We start from the raw sequence: 26,094 nt of genomic DNA, 5'->3' as shown, positions 1-26,094 counted from the left end.
GAACTAAGTAGAAATGATAATTAACAAAGCCTATTTTTGGACGCATTTGAATTGCAGTCTGGAGCCCTGAAAGGACCATGGGCTGGGCTGAAAGTGTTTAGTTTTACCTTTAATTTAAGATTTGTTTTAAAATACCTATACATCAATATTGAACAGCCTATTATAAACACTTTTTAATTATTACTTAAGAAATATAGCAATATCAACAAGATTACCTAATAAAATATAATGAAAATATAAATCTAATAAAATTATAAACTATAAATTATATACCTGATTTCTGAGTTTTCCGATTGGATGAAACCGAGCTGTAATTTTCAGCAGAACTCATAATTTTACCCATTATTTCATTTTCCTAAATTTTAAAACAAACAGAAAAATGTGCATATTTATTGGTTGGTACAACTTTGTAAAATTACTTCTTGCTTCTGCCAAGAGACATGCACCATGTCAAAATGTCTGTCAGAAACGCATTCAAAACTATGGAAAAAGATTACATTAATTGCTTCTCTGTCTCATTGTGCAGGACATGGCTAGATTACACTGATTAGTGATTAAGAATGTTAACTTCAATTTTGTCTACCACACAATCATAACTGTTTCTTAAATAGTCAATAAACTGCTCCCAGAAATACTCAGAGAAACCTTTTTTAGAAATTCTAGTTCAGGCTTTGTTGGCATTTTTGACAATACATTCTTGCTTTTAGCCAAGCTTGTGAATATTTAATATAGTCTTTTCAATGTAAAATTTTCATTGCCTTTATACATTTTCTGTCCATGGAAATTGTGTAATTACTCATGTAATGTGTAACAAATTATATGCTATAACACAAATGTTGTGATGATTTATAAATTGATCACTTTAGTGATGTGGCAGCGCCTAATTAATTGTAATATCTGTATAGTTACTTAAAACAATGACTACCACAATTAGGCACATATAGTTAGCAATTCAACGATGAAAGTATACAGATAAAAATAAAGCTGTTTTGTGTAAAAATGTATTTTTTGACAGATCAAGTGAAGACATTAAATGTTTTAACTTTAGAAGGTTACCTCAAGTTCTTTACAGGGTTTACCAATAAACTTGTAGAGCAAAACCAGGGATGATGCCAGAATATCATTTGCTATTACTCTGGGAAATGACATTAAATCAACCTCCCGTGGGCTGAGATGGTCCCTGATCACGAGGTCCCTCTGGATTGTTCAACAGGTCCCACAACAGTTCCTGTTAAAAAATAGTTTTATAAAATATAATGTATATCCTTTTACCAAAAACAGTAAAAGAGACAATAACAAATGAAGTTATAGTTGAATATTCTTGGGTTTACTTAACTAGAGCAAGTTTCAAGTTAAGGATTTATTATTTATTTATCTGAAGCTAAACCTTTAACAAATGAAATATTTCTAAACTGAGAAAAAGAGGGATTACTGCTTATGGCAGATTACTACTTATGACTAATACAAAATTTACACAACCAATGCAAAAAATCACTATAAATGGATTAGTTCACGTTAACAGTCCACATTAAAAAAATATATTTTATAAAGATTTCATTTTTATCTTTAATTGGTATGGCTGATAAGCACGATCTTTAACAAATTATATTTAATTCTTTAATAATGACCAAATATTTGCAGATAAGCCAAGAATTTTAGGATACAAACTAGACCCAAAAAATTGCATTTGGCTCATCTATTCAAATTTTGCTAAATGTTTTTCACTTCCATTATTTTAAAAGGCACTGAAATCTCTATATGGAAAGTAATAATGTTAAGAGGTACACATAAGTAAAATCTTATTCGGAGCATAAATTGAGGAAAGGAGCTGCAGTGAAGAATACTACAGAAGAGTTGTCATTTATTATGCACCCAGCTTTTCCTAATAACCAACTTAATGTAAAGGTTACCAAAGCATATGAAAGTTGGGGCAGCATTTGTAAAGAATGCCTCATTGTAGCCCAGACTTCAAAACCAGAGCACAAGCGCTATATAACACATACTAATATCAGATCTGGGAGACATCTGCAAAGAGATCCCATGACTCTCTGAAGTAATACAGCATGGAACAAATTGGCAGCCATCTTTAATTTCACATTTTCCAGTCTGGCAACACAGTTATTTCTTAATTAAGGACACAAACTCTGCACCTTTTTACTGAAAATCAGGGCTTGAAGGGGCTTTATTCAATTTGTTGCTGTGGCACATAAGTAGTGAATTGTGTCGTACAGGTATTTCCTGCTCCGACCTTGAGAGGGACACAGATTCCAAAGATGTCCAATCTAATGTATGTATATCATAGTGATTGAAACTCCATGGGGGAAGCTCATTTAAAAAAAATCTTGAAAAATATGTAACGGATCAGGAGGAGGATCAAGAAGCAAACAATAAGTACATTGATCCTATTTTTCTATTTCTTATATTATGCAAAACAAACAATCAAATATTGCTAAATATATCTATGCATAGTTTGTCTTTTTCTGTGGTATTGAGTTAAATATGACTCAGTATCAGGCTATACTTAAGTCCAAATATAAAATATACTCTATTAAAAATGCAGAAGCCATAAGTGCTTTTTCAAGCTCATGACAGTCTGTCTGATGCGTGCAGAATTCACTTTGTAATATTAACAACTGCACTATATCTGTTAAACATGCTCATAAGGTGGTATACATTACTAGAAAGTGTTGTTCACCTTCTCTGGCTCCAAAAAGGACATTGCAATAGCAATTAAGCCTAGTCTTGGTTCACTGCTAATCTGTAGTTATGGGGCACACACCAACAGCTTTAAACCTAAAAGTTAGTCTTTTTACCGTGAATATGGACTGAAACCAGATGAGCAAGGGATCGTCTCAAACTCACTGCACACTGCCACCGAGTCAGACTGCTTTTTCTTGTTCAGCATGAGAATGTTAGATTAAAGATTTTTCTCCACCATCACTACAAACTATAGGGGAAGTGATATTTAAAAAATATATTTGGGTGGAGAATTCCTTCATATTATAAGAATTGAGGAAACTGTTAATTATAATGGGTAAAGGGAAGGTTGCACAAATCAGAAAAGTTTATAAACATTGCAAAATTGTAGATACTCAATTCATAACATTTGCTTCTTGAATAACTGTGGAGCTAACTTGGAAAGTGTATAGTATACAAGAATACTTTACATAAGGCAAAACTGCCGAAACAAATGGTTGCCTTATCTGAGTAACAGTACTGCAAATGCAGTATGACTAAGTATTAAAGCCTGTGATGTGCTAACAGTGTTAGGGAACATTACTTTAATTAAAAAAAAAAATCACTACTTACCAAAAAAAGTAACTAAATATATGTTATACAGTTATTTATTCTAAAATGTATTGTGTTACAAACTGTTTTACTTGTACATTAAATGTCCATCTTTTGTAAGAACTACTGCACATTTAACTGGTCAGCTTTTTGTTTTTAATGAATCCTAAGCCCAAACAGGAACCTCAATAAAATGAACCAGAAACAGAGACATTTTCTTGTGTTTTATAAGAACAATACTTTTAGTCATTCATGTGCTTTGAAGTAAATACATTTATCCCCATTTTCTAAACCCAAAGAATCAAGATATGAACACTAGCTGCTGTGCCACCAGATTGCATCGTTTTTAAATATCCATCCATTTTCTAATCCGCTGAATCCGAATACAGGGTCACGGGGTCTGCTGGAGCCATTCCCAGCCAACACAGGGAGGACACAAGGCAGGAACCAATCCTGGGCAGGGTGCCAACCCACCCTTTCGTTTTAAATATCTATAATCAAATACATGGCTTAAAAAAACTTCATACAAGCTTTATTTACAGGTTTCTGTTACTGGATTGAATGCAGTACACTATTTTCTGCTTGGCTGAGTGAAAGGCATGTACCATGTTTGCTTTCTTTCCTTACACTCAGTGCTGCTGTGATAATTACTGGCCCCTTGCGACCCTAAACTGGATAGATTAAAATTTACCCCTCAATGTATTTGGGATTAACTGGATACTTAAAACTTTTGTTCAGTTCTTTTCACCTGACTGAATGCTATGCATGTGCTTAACCTATCCTTTACCAGCTGTCATCAGATGGCCAGAGCAAACATGTGCATGATAATACATACACAGAACAGCAGCAGGCAACATCTTGAAAAGACAATACTTCTGAAAAACAATGCACTTATTTTTTTGCAATGGAATAAACCTCCATACTAGCGAAGTAATGCATATTTTATTTAATTTTTTTAAAAGTAATTCAGGTATTTTTACTTCAATAAAACAAGTGTTCTGTGTAATTTTTTCAGAACCGGTTTCGATTTAAACATTTACATTCACTTTATCTGCTGCTGACACATTTTCATGGTATTTTGGTGTAAAATTTGAGGGGCAGCTTATCCGGGAGTATTTACGGTAAGTGCTTGAGGCAACCGTTTGTGGTTATTTTATCGTCCTCCTGTACTTAATGAAAGAGTTAATAATCCATTAGAGTGTATAAATGTTTCCAGCATAAGCTGTTACCCATTGATCAAGAGTGTATTTGAACAAATTTACTTAAATGAAAACACATGAAAAATTTGACAATTGAAAATTCTACAATATACCACAGATAAAAGACATTTAATCAATCTAAATTATTACACACACACCATTATTGGCTCACCAAGCATTGTAGGAAGTGCATTTATCTCTGTCCTTTTCACATTCTTGGCTAGTATCTGAAAAGCAAAAATCAAAATAAAAATCATTTACATTAATGTTAGTATTAAAAAAAAAAGCTAATTAATTTGGGTAATATACAGCAGGACATTAAAACTATGCTATAGAAGTAACAGAAAAATGACAGAATCCTACAGGTGGGAAGGAATATAAATTAAAAAGGTACACATATTACAAAAGACTGAAAAGATCAAAAACTGCTGAAAGTGATGATTATGAAAGAGAACAGAAGAGGTTAATATTAGTCTGACACATCATACATGGAAATGTTTAAGTATTCAAGGAGTTTAAATACCAACATATAAATTGGGAAATTCCAGTAAAATATTTGAGGTAAAAAGACCAGAAGCTCATGGATGTAATTAATAAAGACTTTCTCTCTCAATATGTGAAAACACAAACCAGAGAAAAAATGTTCACACTTAAATATCTTTAGTAATCAACACATAATTCAGGGTGCATTGTGTATGTGCATATATTATATATACAGTCATATGAAAAAGTTTGGGAACCCCTCTCAGCCTGCATAATAATTTAGTCTACTTTCAACAAAAAGGAGAACTGTGGTAGGTCAGTAGTATAGGAGCGTCACTATTATACATCATCAGATTTTGACAGGTGTATGTCCCGCCCCCCTGGCATTTCCGGTACCCACCTGCTGCCACCTGGTTCATGGGCATTTCCCCCCGCGGTCTGATCTCTGCCTGTTGTTGGGTGCTGTTTGACCGCATCGGACCTTTTGTCAGTCGTGCGCAAGGAAAATGGTCGGGCGATCTTACCCTTGATGCTAAAACTGGGGGCTGATCATCTTTGTGATCCGAGACGGACCTTTGGGAGCCTGTAAGGTGTCATAAAAGGTAAGTCATCAATGGGGCGGAGCAGACATCCTGCTCCTATCTGCTTGCAGGCTCGGGGTGTGTACAGAGAGTACAGAGGCGTGATTGACAGACCCGAGAGGATGTACAAGAAAACTTTAGAGAGAATCTATGACACACCCAAGGAACCTGGCAGTACAGCCCAAAACACCCCTTGAGCATCCGTTACCTCACCCACCTTGTAAAACCATGCCCTTTATAAAGCAAGGCATATGATACCAAGTGTTTAAAACAATAACTTTCAGAGTGGATGTACAAGGAAAGGTTTAAGAGAGAATCTAGGACACATCCAGGGAAAAAAAAACCTGGCAGTGCGTCCCAAACACACCCATGGGTATAGCGTTACTTTGCCCACCATGTAAAAAACCATGCCCTTTATAAAGCAAGGCATATGGTAGATGCCCAAGTGTTTAAAACAATAACTTTCAGAGTGGATGTACAAGGAAAAAGGTTTTAGAGAGAGTCTATGACACACCCAAGGAACCTGGCAGTACAGCCCAAAACACCTCTTGAGCATCCGTTACCTTGCCCACCTTGTAAAACCATGCCCTTTATAAAGCAAGGCATATTTCAGATACCAAAAGTGATTTAAAACAACAAGTTTTATTCAATGATTCAAAAAAAGATGCCAAAGTGTCTTAAAACAACAAATTTTATTGAAGCAAAATTCCAAACATAGCAAAATAAGATCTGGTCTTCACTTTGAGTTACAAATTGTTTGCTATACATTAAAATTGTTTAAACTATGACTAAAAGCAGGAGAAACAGCCGTAAAATAATCACACAAGCTTAATTGTATAAAGATTTGCAATTCACTTGAAAAGAAAAAAAAACACAAGAAAATGTATACATATAGGGTATGCAAATGAAAATTCAAAACCTGGTCCAACAGTGAGTCGGTAATACACCTAAAATAAAAATGTTTAAGCCAGCAAATATACTTTATATATTTATATTTCACTAAATTATGCAAACCTATTTTCTGTTTGGAACAGAGCCGACCACATAAAGCTGGTCTTCACAGGCTGAATCAGTTTTGCATATCCATCAATGGGTCTCTCTCCTGCTCAAATTCAGCTATAACATCATCCACATCAATCTTGATAGCTTTACGAAAACAAGGGAGATTGTACATTTTAACAAAGCACGCACACAGGACACAAATCTATCTTTTCTAGCCCTTTTGAGCATAAATAAGCTATGTCTATATGCAATAATTGGTTATATTACAAAATGTGTCCATCTGGTATGCATTTTTCTCTTGACATTCCATACATTTTCCACTAAATGTTCAACAGAGCTAAACACATAAGCCCAAATGACTGAGCGACCAATATGGTCATAATGAATCTTTATTAGATATAATAAAAGGAGAAAACCTTCTATAGGTTGCATTACGTGTCACGCTGGGCAGGGACCTGGTTTTCCTTGTTCTAGCTGCCGAGTCTTGGTTCCTCTGACAACAGAAACAAAACACAAACAGTTAGCCGACAGAAAATATAACTCAAACAGATCTTGTTTAGCATGGATAATGCAATTTCTTAGGTTTCTGTAAATTAATGTTGGTTTTAAAAATAACAGTAATGGTGATTAGAGACAAGTTCAAAAGCTGCTGTCGAATCTTGGACTTTGTTGCATGGTCTTTTGTATAAGCGAAAGTGTTTACTTCAGCAACAAACTGCTTCAGACAGTTTAGTATGGATTTTACTCGGTTTCACAATTCTTAAGCCACACAAGGCTTTAACCAAATAAAACACCGTGTGTATTAATCTTTAAATACTGATCTGTCGACAGATGCTGGAAACACAAGGGTGTATTTCCTCAGGATCACATTCTAGTAAAAGACAAGTGTGCCCATCCTGAGATTCGAACCCAAACGGCATGCTAAACAAGACCCAGTTAATACATCTTACACAGGTGCAGAACACGTAAGCTACAACAGACTTTACATAATGCTTCATTAAAATCAATCCGGCTCTGTGACTGCGATGGCTGACAAGTGTTTGAGAAAATACACAGGTCTTGAGACTTCCGCCTTGAAGTTGAACAATCTTTCACACTGTGCTTAAATACGTCACTGGCCATCGTCACTCTATGGGGGAAAAAAAGAAAAGAAATGTCAAGCAAAAAAACGTGTTGGAATGGATGAGTGAACAATACACTTACAGTATGCACAAACAAGCACAGCTGAGGTTCAAGAGAAACAGAACAATTGTTTCAATGATCAATTACCAGTAGCAAGTAGATTTAGCAGAGATGTCTTATTACTCAAAATTCAATGATGGATATAAAATTTATCCTCACTTGTATCAATGTGCTCTCAAAATATGCTTGGGCTGTGTAAATAAAAGGCCAAGACAGTTTCTCTGGGTTTTAGTTTGATCTTTAGACAGAGTCGAGTTCCTAAAAAGCTACATACAGGCCAAGGCAAAAAAATTTATAACACATTGGTACAAAAACTTCTAAGACAGAACAATATTGTACATTTGTACATTTGTCACGAACAGCGATGTAAAGGCCAGCATAGTAAAACGGTTCAAAAGCACCTTAAAATCCAAAATGTGGAAATATTTTACATATGCCAATACTTTTCGGTATATAGATGTCCGTCAGACGTTCTGCAGAGTTATAACCACAGTTTACACACCACGATTAAAACAAGACCTGTAGATGTGACTCCTGAAAATGCCCGAGTGTTTGGAAAACAATCTATGGTAGGGCCGGGCAAAGAAAATCTACTCCGTGCACTTTGAAAATAGGTGATCATGTCCGAGTTTCAAAATTAAAAGTGTATTCGAAAAGGCTATGAGCAGTGGTTTATAGATGAGATATTTATTATCGTTGACTCTTTTAAAATGAATCAAACCTGTCTATAAACTAAGGTTACCCAGGTGATGAAATTAAAGAGATTTTATGCAGAAGAGTTACAAAAATAAAGCCCGATGCTAACCAGGTGTATACCGCATCCAGAAAATTCTAACCACTCACGGGCAGGCGTGGTAGAAACAAGCATGTGTTGGCAAAATGGCTTGGTTGGGACAAGAAATTTAACAGTTGGGTCAAGACTTCAGAAGTGAAAGACAAGGAGTTGAGAAACCAAGAAAAAATGTCTAAAGTCAGAAGTGCATTTTATATAACACTGCTGAGTAATTCATCGGCCAGAACTTTTCCCAACACAACAGCATCATTAACCATTCAGGTAGCCAAGACAATAAAACAGCCCAGAGACTGGAAAGTGGCACTGGTGGAACTGACTTACCCACAAATGTTCAATTCCATCACCCAGGAAGCACCATTTACACTAATGAATGAGGAAACAAGAGAGTATGAAGTGACAGACCCAGAGACAGGATGTACCAGAAGGTTTCAGAGAGAGAATCTATTACACACCCAAGGAAACTGGCAGTGCAGCCCAAACACACCATGGGCATCCCATTACCTCAGCCACCTTCCAAACCATACCCTTTATAAAGCAAATCATAAAGTAAACACCAAGGTGTCTTAAAAACAATAACTTTATTGTATATTTCAAGGACACACACAGTTTGCATCCTTTACCTCATGATCTAACCCAACCCATCTGTTATAACAGGATACATAAAGGGAGAGAAAAAAGGATATCAAAGTATCTTAAAACAACAAGTTTATTGAAGCAAAATTCCAAACATAGCAATTAACACGTAGTCTTTGCTTTCAGAGTTACACACTGTGTGCTATACATTATATATATTTTTTTACATGTATGAATAAAGCAGGAGAAACAGCAGGAAAATATTCACTGATACATACAGTATATGATGTGGGCATCATAAATGTTTATGTTGGTGTAATGCACTCCTAGACAATAATGTTTTGTACTGTATGTTGCAAACTTCATTGAAAAGATTCCTTGAGCATTCTGTTCATAAATTTGTCAAAAGAGACTTTGGGTAAATTACAGTATGAAACTGCTTAGGAAAATTATACAAACAAGCTTGTGTGAATGAGATCAGTAACCCATTTGAAAAGAAACAAAAACACAATTGTATACAAGTATGAGAACACAATCTAATTGCAAACCAGGTCCAAACCTATCAGTGAACCAATAATACCCCTAAATAAAAGTGTTTAATTCAGCACATGTTTAATATATTTGTATTTCACCAAATTATGCAAGCCTATTTTCTCTGTTTGGAACAGAGCCGACCACTAAAAGATGGTCCTCACAGGCTGAATCAGTTGTGCATAAGCATCAACGGGTATCTCTCCCTGCTCAAACACCGACAGAACATCATCCTGCACCTTTCTCTTGACAGATTTAAGAAAACAGGGAGATTACACATTTTAGCATAGCACAGACACAGGACACAAGTCTAGCCTTTCTACCCCTTTGGAGCATAAATAAGCTAGGTCTATAAGCCCAAGAACGTTTTTAGACAGGCATAGATCCAAATTACCTGTTTAGATTTCTCTGGTTCATGTTCTACCGACTGGTTATCTTCTATAATGATGACACCGGTCTCTGCTTTAGCGGTATGTTTTGTTGTTGCAGAATCCATGTTTTGCTTCTTTCTAGTAAAAGAAAACAGATAATGGTGTGTCTCGGGGATGGACCAGCAAGCTCCAATGCCACGAGGGACCAGCGAGAACGCTCGACTGGCCAAGCGACACAGGGACACGGGTAAGCTGGGATCGGCAAGATCCGATGCCGCGACGGACCAGCGAGGGCACTCGCCTGTCCAAGCGACACAGGGACTATGGTTAGCGTAGCCAGTTAAAACCTTGCAAAAGTGGTGGACTCAGCCAACCAACTTAAGCTCGGTCAAAGGAATTGTTAGCTGTAAAACAAGCGTTGGTGTCTCCTTTCTGACTTGGACAGCGGTGGACTCAGCCGACCTGCTAGGTCTCTGTCATAAGGAGATGGCTACCAGTGCTTGGTTTTACCCAAAGGAGAGACAGAAAATAAAAGGAGAGGAAAAAAAAAAGAAAGAAAGAAAGAAAGAAAAAAACACAGCACAACTTACCCAATTCTTATTACTGAGGAGCCGGGCCTTTGGGTCCAAATATCTGTACTTAAATATGCTTTTGGAGGCTTTTACAACGCTGGGGCCAATCAAAACGTTTTAAGAAAAGATTTTTTAAGATAACCCGCCAACATATTTTTAACCAATCAACAAACACATGCCGCATGTTAAGCTAGCCAATGGAATTACACCATGCTGGTTCGGGCGTGTGCTGAGTGCATCCAGCGCTTCCCAAATTCAGAACCGACAATCAGGATACACACCAGGCAGCTGTGATGTGAATGGTCTCATATGGCTAAAAGGCAATATGGCGCGACTGAATAAATGTGTGAACTGGTCTGTCAATGAAAACGGTGTTAGCATATGAATTTAACAGTAACAGACAAAATCTTTGTAATACTGCACATGCAATGGTGGCGCACTCTAACCCAGGAGATCTGGTTTTGCGATTGGGGACGAGAGCAAAAATAAGACGGATCTATCTATCTATCTATCTATCTATATTATCATGATTAAAATATGAATGTGTGTTATTCTAACATAGCCCCATAAACAATTAGTAAAAAAAATGGAATGCTTTTCTTGTCATTCTTAATAAACACAATTTAATTTATAATACGCCTAGAAGTTGGTAAGACACGCTAGGGCTAATGGTTTTGTAAATAAATAAAAATCCGGTAACGCTTTAATATTTATATATAAGTCATGAATGTGTGTACACGTTTAATTAGTCTTTTCATTCCTGGCATGATTAACTTGTACCTTTAAAAGAAGAAAATGCATTATTTTGGTGCATAGCACCCATTTATTAAGTAACTAGGATATGTTAAGGAAAAAGAAGCAGCGTTGCTACTCTCTGTATTGGCCCGTGGCGCATGTATAGAGCTGTCGCTTTCTAAATCAGCACATCGGGGTTCGCACCTGGACAGTACAATATGACATTGACTCTTAAAATGTGTATGTTATTATGACCTTACATTAGGCCTACGGTGTGTCATTCTTTTATAGACACATAAATGAAAAGGTAAAATGGAATTCTTTTGTCGTTATTCTTAATACGCGCAATTTAATTTATGATAGGCCTAGAAGTTGGTAAGTCACGCTGGGGCAGACGGTCTTGTAAATAAATAAATAAATAAAAACCCGGTAACGCGTTAATATTTATGTATATATAGGTCATGATGGTGTGCACGTGTAATTTGACTTTTTATCCCTGGCATGATTAACTTGTGCCTTAAAATAAGAATAAGAAGAAAAAATGAACCAGAGCAGCGCATGCGTGTGTTGTCCGGTGGCGCACCCGTAGAGCTGTCACTTTCTTAAGATAGGGGATCTGGGTTCGAGTCCGGGCAGACAACAAAAGTAAAACATTGACTTTTCAAATGTGTATATGATTATGCATTACTGTATGTTATTCTATTATAGCCAAGTAAACTAAGTGGTCAAATGGAATTCTAGCAGGAGTTTGAAATGAGTAATAGATTTTTACTCGAAGGCAGATAGGAAGAGCATGCCAAATTTTAGGGGCCATCACACTGAAAGTTCTGCCACCCATAGTTACAAACCTGTATTTAGCTACGGTGAGTAAATTAGCGTCACGATGATCTTAAATCCTCACCCAGGGTAATCCGAAACACGTTTCTAACGGTTCAAAATCCTTATAAATAATTTTTCTTTACAAAAAGTAACACTCGTCAGGGGGACACTGGAATCTGTTGCTGCTCTTTAAGATGAGGCGAGTGTAGAGGGCCTTGTTGGAACATTCTAGATGTACTCTATTACATAAAATGAAATGATAAAATTCATTGGAATATACGTTTCATCGTCTGTCTATAAGTGATAACGGTGGAACATTCCAGAGGTATTACATATAATAAATGATGCAATTTAATTGTAGCACCTGTTTTACAGTTATGTTTCACCATGTGTCCATAAACGATAACAGCTGATTACGTCATGTTTGGTGGTTATTGGTCTATTATATATAACATGGACGGAATTACACATTAAATATTTTATGCATTTTGCATTATGGAGCATTATGGCTCGCTTCTTAGATTCGGATGAAACTGATGATCACCTTTCCGATTGCCACAGAATTAAGATTTGTATATTATATATTCATGCATAATTAGTGAAAAAAACTTACTTTGTCCCGGTCTGGAGATTGCTCCCGAAGGGGATATAATGCTATTTGTATGTACAAAAAGTGGATATCTTTTGGTTTTCTTCACTTAAGGATATAAACTCGTGAAATCGTAGTAATATATTTTTTCTCCAGCGCACACCTTGCAATATAAAAGTGTTGCAAACACAATCTTATTCGCTGTTATACAATACTAACACGTACATCCGTTCACTCAGCTCGCCGATGGGCCCCAATAATCACACACGCCCATCCTCTTTTTCTACCGTGTGCCCATTTGTGAGGCCCTTGGCCAGCAAGGGTCTTATCGCTGCGGTCCATTGAGCTCCAAGCAATGAACAGTGGCCCTGGACTGAACACAGGCCCCACTGCTTGTTGGTTGAACAAATACTTACAGCATCCAGATCGGTTTTAATAATGAAAGGATTCGTTAAACAACCAATGTTTATTTATTTATTTATTTATGTTTTGTTTTGTTTTCGTACCTGGGATCTGTCATACTAATAATGTCGTTAAGACGTGTAAGGGTTCCTTTATGGTGCTCTTTTTCGGCGAGACAGTCATCAATAGAGATTCAAGCAATTTCTCACGTGCTGAAAATCCTGGTAAGAAATATTGTGGCGGTATTTTTAAAATTGACTTTGTACATACAAATAGCATTATATCCCTTCGGGAGCAATCTCCAGACCGGGACAAAGTAAGTTTTTTTTTTTTCACTAATTATGCATGAATATATAATATACAAATCTTAATTCTGTGGCAATCGGAAGGTGATCTTCAGTTTCATCCGAATCTAAGAAGCGAGCCATAATGCTCCATAATGCAAAATGCATAAAATATTTAATGTGTAATTCCGTCCATGTTATATATAATAGACCAATAACCACCAAACATGACGTAATCAGCTGTTATCGTTTATGGACACATGGTGAAACATAACTGTAAAACAGGTGCTACAATTAAATTGCATCATTTATTATATGTAATACCTCTGGAATGTTCCACCGTTATCACTTATAGACAGACGATGAAACGTATATTCCAATGAATTTTATCATTTCATTTTATGTAATAGAGTACATCTAGAATGTTCCAACAAGGCCCTCTACACTCGCCTCATCTTAAAGAGCAGCAACAGATTCCAGATGTCCCCTGACGAGTGTTACTTTTGTAAAGAAAAATTATTTATAAGGATTTTGAACCGTTAGAAACGTGTTTCGGATTACCCTGGGTGAGGATTTAAGATCATCGTGACGCTAATTTACTCACCGTAGCTAAATACAGGTTTGTAACTATGGGTGGCAGAACTTTCAGTGTGATGGCCCCTAAAATTTGGCATGCTCTTCCTATCTGCCTTCGCGAGTAAAAATCTATTACTCATTTCAAACTCCTGCTAGAATTCCATTTGACCACTTAGTTTACTTGGCTATAATAGAATAACATACAGTAATGCATAATCATATACACATTTGAAAAGTCAATGTTTTACTTTTGTTGTCTGCCCGGACTCGAACCCAGATCCCCTATCTTAAGAAAGTGACAGCTCTACGGGTGCGCCACCGGACAACACACGCATGCGCTGCTCTGGTTCATTTTTTCTTCTTATTCTTATTTTAAGGCACAAGTTAATCATGCCAGGGATAAAAAGTCAAATTACACGTGCACACCATCATGACCTATATATACATAAATATTAACGCGTTACCGGGTTTTATTTATTTATTTATTTACAAGACCGTCTGCCCCAGCGTGACTTACCAACTTCTAGGCCTATCATAAATTAAATTGCGCGTATTAAGAATAACGACAAAAGAATTCCATTTTACCTTTTCATTTATGTGTCTATAAAAGAATGACACACCGTAGGCCTAATGTAAGGTCATAATAACATACACATTTTAAGAGTCAATGTCATATTGTACTGTCCAGGTGCGAACCCCGATGTGCTGATTTAGAAAGCGACAGCTCTATACATGCGCCACGGGCCAATACAGAGAGTAGCAACGCTGCTTCTTTTTCCTTAACATATCCTAGTTACTTAATAAATGGGTGCTATGCACCAAAATAATGCATTTTCTTCTTTTTAAAGGTACAAGTTAATCATGCCAGGAATGAAAAGACTAATTAAACGTGTACACACATTCATGACTTATATATAAATATTAAAGCGTTACCGGATTTTTATTTATTTACAAAACCATTAGCCCTAGCGTGTCTTACCAACTTCTAGGCGTATTATAAATTAAATTGTGTTTATTAAGAATGACAAGAAGAGCATTCCATTTTTTTTTACTAATTGTTTATGGGGCTATGTTAGAATAACACACATTCATATTTTAATCATGATAATATAGATAGATAGATAGATAGATAGATCCGTCTTATTTTTGCTCTCGTCCCCAATCGCAAAACCAGATCTCCTGGGTTAGAGCGCGCCACCATTGCATGTGCAGTATTACAAAGATTTTGTCTGTTACTGTTAAATTCATATGCTAACACCGTTTTCATTGACAGACCAGTTCACACATTTATTCAGTCGCGCCATATTGCCTTTTAGCCATATGAGACCATTCACATCACAGCTGCCTGGTGTGTATCCTGATTGTCGGTTCTGAATTTGGGAAGCGCTGGATGCACTCAGCACACGCCCGAACCAGCATGGTGTAATTCCATTGGCTAGCTTAACATGCGGCATGTGTTTGTTGATTGGTTAAAAATATGTTGGCGGGTTATCTTAAAAAATCTTTTCTTAAAACGTTTTGATTGGCCCCAGCGTTGTAAAAGCCTCGCCCAAAAGCATATTTAAGTACAGATATTTGGACCCAAAGGCCCGGGCTCCTCAGTAATAAGAATTGGGTAAGTTGTGCTGTGTTTTTTTTTCTTTCTTTCGTTCTTTCTTTTTTTTTTTCTCTCCTTTTATTTTCTGTCTCTCCTTTGGGTAAAACCAAGCACTGGTAGCCATCTCCTTATGACAGAGACCTAGCAGGTCGGCTGAGTCCACCGCTGTCCAAGTCAGAAAGGAGACACCAACGCTTGTTTTACAGCTAACAATTCCTTTGACCGAGCTTAAGTTGGTTGGCTGAGTCCACCACTTTTGCAAGGTTTTAACTGGCTACGCTAACCATAGTCCCTGTGTCGCTTGGACAGGCGAGTGCCCTCGCTGGTCCGTCGCGGCATCGGATCTTGCCGATCCCAGCTTACCCGTGTCCCTGTGTCGCTTGGCCAGTCGAGCGTTCTCGCTGGTCCCTCGTGGCATTGGAGCTTGCTGGTCCATCCCCGAGACACACCATTATCTGTTTTCTTTTACTAGAAAGAAGCAAAACATGGATTCTGCAACAACAAAACATACCGCTAAAGCAGAGACCGGTGTCATCATTATAGAAGATAACCAGTCGGTAGAACATGAACCAGAGAAATCTAAACAGGTAATTTGGATCTATGCCTGTCTAAAAACGTTCTTGGGCTTATAGACCTAGCTTATTTATGCTCCAAAGGGGTAGAAAGGCTAGACTTGTGTCCTGTGTCTGTGCTATGCTAAAAATGTGTAATCTCCCCTGTTTTCTTAAATCTGTCAAGAGAAAGGTGCAGGATGATGTTCTGTCGGTGTTTGAGCAGGAGAGATACCCGTTGATGCTTATGCACAACTGATTCAGCCTGTGAGGACCATCTTTTAGTGGTCGGCTCTGTTCCAAACAGAGAAAATAGGCTTGCATAATTTGGTGAAATACAAATATATTAAACATGTGCTGAATTAAACACTTTTATTTAGGGGTATTATTGGTTCACTGATAGGTTTGGACCTGGTTTGCAATTAGATTGTGTTCTCATACTTGTATACAATTGTGTTTTTGTTTCTTTTCAAATGGGTTACTGATCTCATTCACACAAGCTTGTTTGTATAATTTTCCTAAGCAGTTTCATACTGTAATTTACCCAAAGTCTCTTTTGACAAATTTATGAACAGAATGCTCAAGGAATCTTTTCAATGAAGTTTGCAACATACAGTACAAAACATTATTGTCTAGGAGTGCATTACACCAACATAAACATTTATGATGCCCACATCATATACTGTATGTATCAGTGAATATTTTCCTGCTGTTTCTCCTGCTTTATTCATACATGTAAAAATATATATATAATGTATAGCACACAGTGTGTAACTCTGAAAGCAAAGACTACGTGTTAATTGCTATGTTTGGAATTTTGCTTCAATAAACTTGTTGTTTTAAGATACTTTGATATCCTTTTTTTCTCTCCCTTTATGTATCCTGTTATAACAGATGGGTTGGGTTAGATCATGAGGTAAAGGATGCAAACTGTGTGTGTCCTTGAAATATACAATAAAGTTATTGTTTTTAAGACACCTTGGTGTTTACTTTATGATTTGCTTTATAAAGGGTATGGTTTGGAAGGTGGCTGAGGTAATGGGATGCCCATGGTGTGTTTGGGCTGCACTGCCAGTTTCCTTGGGTGTGTAATAGATTCTCTCTCTGAAACCTTCTGGTACATCCTGTCTCTGGGTCTGTCACTTCATACTCTCTTGTTTCCTCATTCATTAGTGTAAATGGTGCTTCCTGGGTGATGGAATTGAACATTTGTGGGTAAGTCAGTTCCACCAGTGCCACTTTCCAGTCTCTGGGCTGTTTTATTGTCTTGGCTACCTGAATGGTTAATGATGCTGTTGTGTTGGGAAAAGTTCTGGCCGATGAATTACTCAGCAGTGTTATATAAAATGCACTTCTGACTTTAGACATTTTTTCTTGGTTTCTCAACTCCTTGTCTTTCACTTCTGAAGTCTTGACCCAACTGTTAAATTTCTTGTCCCAACCAAGCCATTTTGCCAACACATGCTTGTTTCTACCACCTGCCCGTGAGTGGTTAGAATTTTCTGGATCGGTATACACCTGGTTAGCATCGGGGCTTTATTTTTTTGTAACTCTTCTGCATAAAATCTCTCTTTAATTTCATCACCTGGGTAACCTTAGTTTATAGACAGGTTTGATTCATTTTAAAAGAGTCAACGATAATAAATATCTCATCTATAAACCACTGCTCATAGCCTTTTCGATACACTTTTTAATTTTGAAACTCGGACATGATCACCTATTTTCAAAGTGCACGGAGTAGATTTTCTTTGCCGGCCCTACCATAGATTGTTTTCCAAACACTCGGGGCATTTTCAGGAGTCACATCTACAGGTCTTGTTTTAATCGTGGTGTGTAAACTGTGGTTATAACTCTGCAGAACGCCTGACGGGACATCTATATACCGAAAAGTATTGGCATATGTAAAATATTTCCACATTTTGGATTTTAAGGTGCTTTTGAACCGTTTTACTATGCTGGCCTTTACATCGCTGTTCGTGACAAATGTACAAATGTACAATATTGTTCTGTCTTAGAAGTTTTGTACCAATGTGTTATAAATTTTTTTGCCTTGGCCTGTATGTAGCTTTTTAGGAACTCGACTCTGTCTAAAGATCAAACTAAAACCCAGAGAAACTGTCTTGGCCTTTTATTTACACAGCCCAAGCATATTTTGAGAGCACATTGATACAAGTGAGGATAAATTTTATATCCATCATTGAATTTTGAGTAATAAGACATCTCTGCTAAATCTACTTGCTACTGGTAATTGATCATTGAAACAATTGTTCTGTTTCTCTTGAACCTCAGCTGTGCTTGTTTGTGCATACTGTAAGTGTATTGTTCACTCATCCATTCCAACACGTTTTTTTGCTTGACATTTCTTTTCTTTTTTTCCCCCATAGAGTGACGATGGCCAGTGGCGTATTTAAGCACAGTGTGAAAGATTGTTCAACTTCAAGGCGGAAGTCTCAAGACCTGTGTATTTTCTCAAACACTTGTCAGCCATCGCAGTCACAGAGCCGGATTGATTTTAATGAAGCATTATGTAAAGTCTGTTGTAGCTTACGTGTTCTGCACCTGTGTAAGATGTATTAACTGGGTCTTGTTTAGCATGCCGTTTGGGTTCGAATCTCAGGATGGGCACACTTGTCTTTTACTAGAATGTGATCCTGAGGAAATACACCCTTGTGTTTCCAGCATCTGTCGACAGATCAGTATTTAAAGATTAATACACACGGTGTTTTATTTGGTTAAAGCCTTGTGTGGCTTAAGAATTGTGAAACCGAGTAAAATTCATACTAAACTGTCTGAAGCAGTTTGTTGCTGAAGTAAACACTTTCGGCTTATACAAAAGACCATGCAACAAAGTCCAAGATTCGGACAGCAGCTTTTGAACTTGTCTCTAATCACCATTACTGTTATTTTTTAAAACCAACATTAATTTACAGAAACCTAAGCAAATTGCATTATCCATGCTAAACAAGATCTGTTTGAGTTATATTTTCTGTCGGCTAACTGTTTGTGTTTTGTTTCTGTTGTCAGAGGAACCAAGACTCGGCAGCTAGAACAAGGAAAACCAGGTCCCTGCCCAGCGTGACACGTAATGCAACCTATAGAAGGTTTTCTCCTTTTATTATATCTAATAAAGATTCATTATGACCATATTGGTCGCTCAGTCATTTGGGCTTATGTGTTTAGCTCTGTTGAACATTTAGTGGAAAAATGTATGGAATGTCAAGAGAAAAAATGCATACCAGATGGACACATTTTGTAATATAACCAATTATTGCATATAGACATAGCTTATTTATGCTCAAAAGGGCTAGAAAAGATAGATTTGTGTCCTGTGTGCGTGCTTTGTTAAAATGTACAATCTCCCTTGTTTTCGTAAAGCTATCAAGATTGATGTGGATGTTATGTTATAGCTGAATTTGAGCAGGAGAGAGACCCATTGATGGATATGCAAAACTGATTCAGCCTGTGAAGACCAGCTTTATGTGGTCGGCTCTGTTCCAAACAGAAAATAGGTTTGCATAATTTAGTGAAATATAAATATATAAAGTATATTTGCTGGCTTAAACATTTTTATTTTAGGTGTATTACCGACTCACTGTTGGACCAGGTTTTGAATTTTCATTTATGCCCTATATGTATACATTTTCTTGTTTTTTTCTTTTCAAGTGAATTGCAAATCTTTATACAATTAAGCTTGTGTGATTATTTTACGGCTGTTTCTCCTGCTTTTAGTCATAGTTTAAACAATTTTAATGTATAGCAAACAATTTGTAACTCAAAGTGAAGACCAGATCTTATTTTGCTATGTTTGGAATTTTGCTTCAATAAAATTTGTTGTTTTTAAGACACTTTGGCATCTTTTTTGAATCATTGAATAAAACTTGTTGTTTTAAAACACTTTTGGGATCTGAAATACCTTGTTTATAAAGGCATTTGGGTTTTTCAAAATTGGGGAAAGGGAACGGATGCTCCAAAAATTTTTTTGAAAAATGCCAGGCCCCTTTGGGGGTGTCCCTGAAATTCTCTAAAACCTTTTTTTTCCCTTTTACATCCCCTGAAAGTTATTGTTTTAAACACTTGGGCATCTACCATATCCTTGCTTTAAAAGGGGATGGGTTTTTTTCATGGTGGGGCAAAGTAACCTTTTCCCTGGGGGGTTTGGGGCCCCGCTGCCAGGTTTTTTTCCCCGGTGTCCCCGTTCTCTTTAAACCCCCGTACATCCCCCTGGGAAAATTTTTGTTTTAAAAAACTTTTTGGGATCTGAAATATGCCTTGCTTTATAAAGGGCATGGTTTTTCAAAAGGGGGGTGAGGAAGGGGATGCTCAAAAAGGGGGGTTTTTGGGGCCCGCTGCCAGGTTCCCTTTGGGTGTTTTCCCGGTTTCTCTAAAGTTTTCTTGTACATCCTCTCGCGGGTCTGTCAATCACGCTCTCTGTACTCTCTGTACACACCCCAGCGCTGCAAGCAGATAGGAGCAGGATGTCTGCTCCGCCCTGACTTTTGACACCTTACAGGCTCCCAAAGGTCCGTCTCGGATCACAAAGATGATCAGCCCCAGTTTTAGCATCAAGGCTAAGATCGGCCGACCATTTTCCTTCGGACGACAAAGGTCCGATGCGGTCAAACAGCGCACACCAACAACAGGCAGGAGATCAGACCGCGGGGAAATGACCATTAACTAGGTGGCATATGGTGGGTACCGGAAATGCCAGGGGACATACACCTGTCAAAATCTGATGATGTATAATAGTGACGCTCCTATACTACTTAGGTCTTTCATTTCCTAGGAACATCGGAGTACTGGGGTGTTTTCCGAACAAAGATTTTTGTGAAGCAGTATTTAGTTGTATGAAATTAAATCAAATGTGAAAACTGGCTGTGCAAAAGTTTGAGTCCCCTTTTGTAATTTTGCTGATTTGAATGCATGTAACTCCCCAATACTGATTACTTGCAACCCCCAAATTGGTTGGATTAGCTCGTTAAGCCTTGAACTTCATGGGACATGTTTGTCCAATCATGGGAAAAGGTATTAAAGGTAGTCAATTGCAAGTGGTGCTTCCCTTTGGCTCCTCTGAAGAGTGACAACATGGGGTCCTCAAAGCAACTCTCAACATATCTGAAAACAAAGATTGTTCAGTATCATGGTTTAGGGGAAGGCTACAAAAAGCTATCTCAGAGTTTTAAACTGTCAGTTTCAACTGTAAGGAATGTAATCAGGAAAATAAAAGGGCCCACAGGTACAGTTGCTGTTAAACCCAGGTCTGGCGGCCAAAAAAATACGAGGCGGCATAGCAGTATTGTGAGAATGGTTACAGACAACCCACAGATCACCTCCCAAAAACCTGCAAGAACATCTTGCCCGATGGTGTATCTGTACATTGTTCTTCAATTCAGCACAATTTGCAAAAGAACATCTGTATGGCGGGGTGATAAGAAAGAGCCCTTCTGCACTCACACTATAAACAGAATCGCTTGTTCTATGTAAATGCTCATTTAGACAAAGCAAGATTCATTTTGGAATTAAGTGCTCTGGAATTATGAGACAAAAATTGAGTTATTTGGTCATAACAAAAGCGCTTTGCATGTGGAAGAAGAACACCGCATTCAATTAAAACACCTACTACCTACTGTCAAATTTGGTGGAGGTTCCTTCATGCTGTGGGGCTGTGTGGCTGGTTCAGGGACTGGGGCCCTTGTTAAAGTCGAGACTCGGATACATTCAACCCAATATCAAACAATTCTTCAGGAGAATGTTCAAACACCAGTCACAAAGTTTAATTTACGCAGGGGTTGGATATTCCAACAAGACAATGACTCAAAACACAGTTTGAAATCTACAAAGGCATTCATGCACAGGGAAGTACAATGTTCTGGAATGGCCGTCACAGTCCCCTGACTTGAATATCATCAAAATCAATGGGATGATTTGAAGCAGGCTGTCAACTTGGCAGCATCAAATTTAACTGAACTGGAGAGATTTTGTATGGAAGAATGGTCAAAAATACCTCCATCCAGAATCTCAAAAGCTCTAGAGGCGTCTAGAGGCTGTTATATTTGCAAAAGCATGCTCAACTAAGTATTGATGTAATATCTCTGTTAAGTTGCCAAACTTATGCACCTGTCTAATTTTGTTATGATGCATGTTACATATTTTCTGTTAATCCAATAAACTTAATGTCACTGCTGAAAAACTACTGTTTCCATAAGGCATGTCATATATTAAAAGGTTACTTTGAAAGCTCAGCCAATGATAAGCAAAAATCCAAAGAATTGGGAGGGGTTCCAAAATTCATTCATTCATTCATTCATTCATACATTCATACACAGTGCATCACTTTTTCCACATTTTGTTATGTTACAGCCTTATTCCAAAATGGATTCAATTCATTTTTTTCCTCAGAATTGTACACACAACACCTATAGACAACATCAAAAGTTTACTTGAGGTCTTTGAAATGTATTAAAAAAAACAAAAAACTGAGAAATCACATGTACAAAATTGAGCTCAGGTGCATCCTGTTTCCCTGATCATCCTTGAGATGTTTCTGCACCTTAATTGGAGTCCACCTGTGGTGAAATTCAGTTGATTGGACATGATTTGGAAAGGCACACACCTGTCTAAATAAAGGTCCCACAGTTGACAGTTCATGTCAGAGCACAAACCAAGCATGAAGTCAAAGGAATTGTCTGTAGACCTCCGAGACAGGATTGTCTCGAGGCACAAATCTGGGGAAGATTACAGAAAATTTCTGCTGCTTTGAAGGTCCCAATGAGCACAGTGGCCTCCACCATCCGTGAGTGGAAGAGCGTTTGAAACCACGGACTCTTCCTAGAGCTGGCCGGCCATCTAAACTGGCGATCAGGGAGAAGGGCCTTAGTCAGGGAGGTGACCAAGAACCCGATGGTCACTCTGTCAGAGCTCAGAGGTCCTCTGTGGAGAGGATACTTCCAGAAGGACAACCATCTCTGCAGCAATCCACCAATCAGGCCTGTATGGTAGAGTGGCCAGAGCGGAAGCCACTCCTTAGTAAAAGGCACATGGCAGCCTGCCTGGAGTTTGCCAAAAGGCACCTGAAGGGCTCTCAGACCATGAGAAACAAATTCTGGTCTGATGAGACAAAGTGAACTCTTTGGTGTGAATGCCAGGCGTCATGTTTCGGAGAGACCAGGCACCGCTCATCACCAGGCTAATACCAACCCTACAGTGAAGCATGGTGGTGGCAGCATCATGCTGGGGATGTTTTTCAGCGGCAGGAACTGGGAGACTAGTCACGATAAAGGGAAAGATGACTGCAGCAATGTACAGAGACATCCTGGATGAAAACCTGCTCCAGGCTCTTGACCTCAGACTGGGCAGCGGTTCATCTTTCAGCAGGACAACGACCCTAAGCACACAGCCAAGATATCAAAGGAGTGGCTTCAGGACAACTCTGTGAATGTCCTTGAGTGACACGGCCAGGGCCCAGACTTGAATCTGATTGAACATCTCTGGAGAGATCTTAAATGGCTGTGCACCGACGCTCCCATCCAACCTGATGGAGCTTGAGAGGTGCTGCAAAGAGGAATGGGCAAACTGGCTAAGGAAAGGTGCACCAAGCTTTGCATCATATTTAAAAAGACTTGAGGCTGTAATTGCTGCCAAAGGTGAATCGCTAAAGTATTGAGCAAAGGCTGTGAATACTTAACATGTGATTTCTCAGTTTTTTATTTTTAACAAATTTGCAAAACCTCAAGTAAACTTTTTTCAGCTTGTTATTATGGGGTGTTGTGTGTAGAATTCTGAGGAAAAAACTTAATTTAATCCATTTTGGAATAAGGCTGTAACATAAAATGTGGAAAAAAGTGATGCGCTGTGAATATTTCTCCGGATGCACTGTATATACAGTACACACACACAGGGGCTTCACTCGCCAAAACACACACACACACTTTCTTATTGGATTTAGGATGAGACACTCAAAAGTAGAACTTATCTCTTCATAAAGTTATCCTTAACCTTTCCGTTACAGTGACACCACTACCATAAAACAATAGCTGGTTTTGTCCTGTTTATTAAATTACAATTAACAGTTATTCCTCTACAAGGTTTGGAGATGTATATATATGGTTTTCTTAAGCTTCTGTAAAGTTTTTAATTTCCACTTGAGGACAAATATTTCTGTCTAGTCTGTCTGTCTGTCTAATGGCACACTCCTCAAATCCCAATACAGAGAAGGCTTCCCATCCTTCCAGTCCAGTACAACTGCACTTCTGAGTAAAGGGAATGTTTCCAACGCCTTGTTACAGCCACATCCTATAAGCTATGGGTTTTGCTTTTTGGACAGCCAAAGTTATAGCTAGGATGGACAGCTATAAGCTTGAAAAGAAGAAAGAGGAGTCAGAGTTTGTTTTAGGTCTTTAAAGGAAGGAATAGGGATCTTGCCATTGGTTTCTTGGGTGCACATACTGTAAACCCATCCTTTAGGTTGACCATTGAGGCAAAGTTCTGTCCTGCAAGGTTGTCAGTCCCGGATATAGAGCCCTTTGTTTGAGCTGAGTGTTTAATTGGTACCACAAGATGGCGGCTCCTACTCCTGTTCCTACCCAATGTCCAGCAGGAGCGACCCTATCCTCGGAGAGCGGTTGCTCTGCACAGGGCTTCCCCAAATATTTTTTCTCTTGTACTTTGCACTTGCTGTAACCTTAACCTCAACACTCTGTCTGTCTGTCTCTCTCACTCTTTATCTTTCACTTGATCTCTTCTGTCTCCCCGGTTCTCGATTACAGATCCCTTTTCTCCCTAGTAAGTGCAGGTGTGCAAAATGACCGGTAGTGCCTCGGATGAGGACAGCTGCATTAACTGCCTGCATGCACGTTCAACACAATTAAATTCCCTCATCAAAAAATTTCCAGAACCACATGTTTTTTCTGTTATATATCTACCTGTATACTCACTGGGTCGACAATGTCTCACTGTTTTTAAAAATCTTGCAAGACTAAAGTGCAAACTTAACTCATTTAAAAAAGTATATCAGCATAAAGGAGCAGATGGAGAAAGGTCTAAACTCCTTGATCCATTATGGTAACAAGCATCATACTGATGTCACATATGAGGTATACATATCTGTGGTAAAACAAACTTAATATAATAAAGAGGCAGTGAAAGACTGAAAAGGTTTTTGAAAATATTAGGTTATTAAAACTCCATCCCAATGTGTTAAGGAAATAGTGAAAAGAGTTGTATAATGTGCTAAGGTATCACATTTTTCCCTGATGCTATACAATGCAAATAGAACCAAATATAAAACAAGAATCTATAAAAGGTGAAAAAAGACAGAAAATAAAAATATATATGCAATATGTACAAATACCATATAAACATCGGTATGTAAGACCTCACTTCCATTGTAACCTGTACACTAGTTTTTTAAAAAATAAAAAAAAAAAAGGCATAAATTATACACATACATACACAAGCAAGATTAGTTTCCAATTCAACTGGCAGAAGGCATAGGGCAGAAACAGAAAACCATAGACTTCTACTTGAGAAGCCATCTGAATATGTGAACTTGCAGACCATAAAAGAAATAAGGCTATCATAGAAATTAAGCCAGGATTTATGTTTCTGTAGGCAATAGCATAACTCAAACATAAAACATTCCTAATTTTAAACACATTCTAACTTAATACAATGCAGAGCACACCATATAGAAATGCAAGTAAAAACGTAGTTGTAACAAATCTAATTTTACTACACTTGTTACATTTAGATTCTATTTATTTCTATGAAATTATTATATATTATGTATTATTTAATTATTATATATTATATATATATGACCAAACTAACTGAATTCAAATATTTGGTATAAAAAAAAACACATACACATACATACACACACATCTCTCTACCATATGGCAAAACTGTTTAAATCTTAGGCAAATTATATAAGCAATTGAGGGATGTCACAAGAAACAGTACTTTAGTACC

General features: G+C 37.7%; 1 long non-coding RNA gene across 1 annotated transcript in view; it reads right to left on the bottom strand.

Moving 5' to 3' along the window:
• Positions 1-1,186: 1,186 nt before the first annotated feature.
• LOC120519871 overlaps positions 1,187-26,094 on the bottom strand; it is a 25,965-nt gene continuing 1,057 nt past the window's right edge. The window contains exons 2-3 of the long non-coding RNA XR_005631689.1: positions 4,646-4,714; positions 1,187-1,228 (exon numbers count right to left, since the gene is read on the bottom strand). This is a non-coding gene — a long non-coding RNA (uncharacterized LOC120519871). The remainder of the gene's footprint in view (positions 1,229-4,645; positions 4,715-26,094) is intronic.

Source organism: Polypterus senegalus, unplaced genomic scaffold (assembly GCF_016835505.1).
Source record: "Polypterus senegalus isolate Bchr_013 unplaced genomic scaffold, ASM1683550v1 scaffold_3317, whole genome shotgun sequence".
NCBI classification, from domain to species: domain Eukaryota; kingdom Metazoa; phylum Chordata; class Cladistia; order Polypteriformes; family Polypteridae; genus Polypterus; species Polypterus senegalus.
Note: the sequence above shows the minus strand (reverse complement) of the source record. Positions and strands in the feature narration are given on the sequence as shown.